The sequence below is a fragment of the Bison bison genome, unplaced genomic scaffold (assembly GCF_000754665.1).
Source record: "Bison bison bison isolate TAMUID 2011002044 unplaced genomic scaffold, Bison_UMD1.0 scf7180017595298, whole genome shotgun sequence".
Taxonomy (NCBI): domain Eukaryota; kingdom Metazoa; phylum Chordata; class Mammalia; order Artiodactyla; family Bovidae; genus Bison; species Bison bison.
In genome coordinates this window covers 1-555 of record NW_011434095.1, presented here as the reverse complement: position 1 = coordinate 555, position 555 = coordinate 1, and the positions used below count along the sequence as shown (strand labels likewise).

General features: G+C 43.2%; 1 pseudogene; it reads left to right on the top strand.

The window, feature by feature from the left end:
* The first annotated feature begins 119 nt into the window (after positions 1 to 119).
* Positions 120 to 551, top strand: LOC105001869 (annotated as a pseudogene).
* The last annotated feature ends 4 nt before the right edge of the window (positions 552 to 555 follow it).

The window sequence follows — 555 nt, the reverse complement described above, 5'->3', positions numbered from 1 at the left end:
GGCAGAGCTGGTGTGAGACGAAGAGTCAGTCCTTCCCAGCCACCGGGATAATCAAGAGTTTGGCGGGACCTTCAAGCACACACCGAGATAGTGAGGAGCCAGATGAAAAAGCACAGACTATGGCGCTGAAATGGATTAATAAGGAACTTAGTGATTTGGCCCGTGACCCTCCAGCACAATGTTCTGCAGGTCCAGTTGGGGATGATATGTTTCATTGGCAAGCCACAATTATGGGACCTAATGACAGCCCTTATCAAGGCGGTGTATTCTTTTTGACAATTCATTTTCCTACAGACTACCCCTTCAAACTACCTAAGGTTGCATTTACAACAAGAATTTATCATCCAAATATTAACAGTAATGGCAGCATTTGTCTCAATATTCTAAGATCACAGTGGTCTCCTGCTTTAACTATTTCTAAAGTTCTTTTATCCATTTGTTCACTGCTGTGTGATCCAAACCCAGATGACCCCCTAGTGCCAGAGATTGCACAGATGTATAAAACAGACAGAGATAAGTACAACAGAATATCTCGGGAATGGACTCAGAAGTATG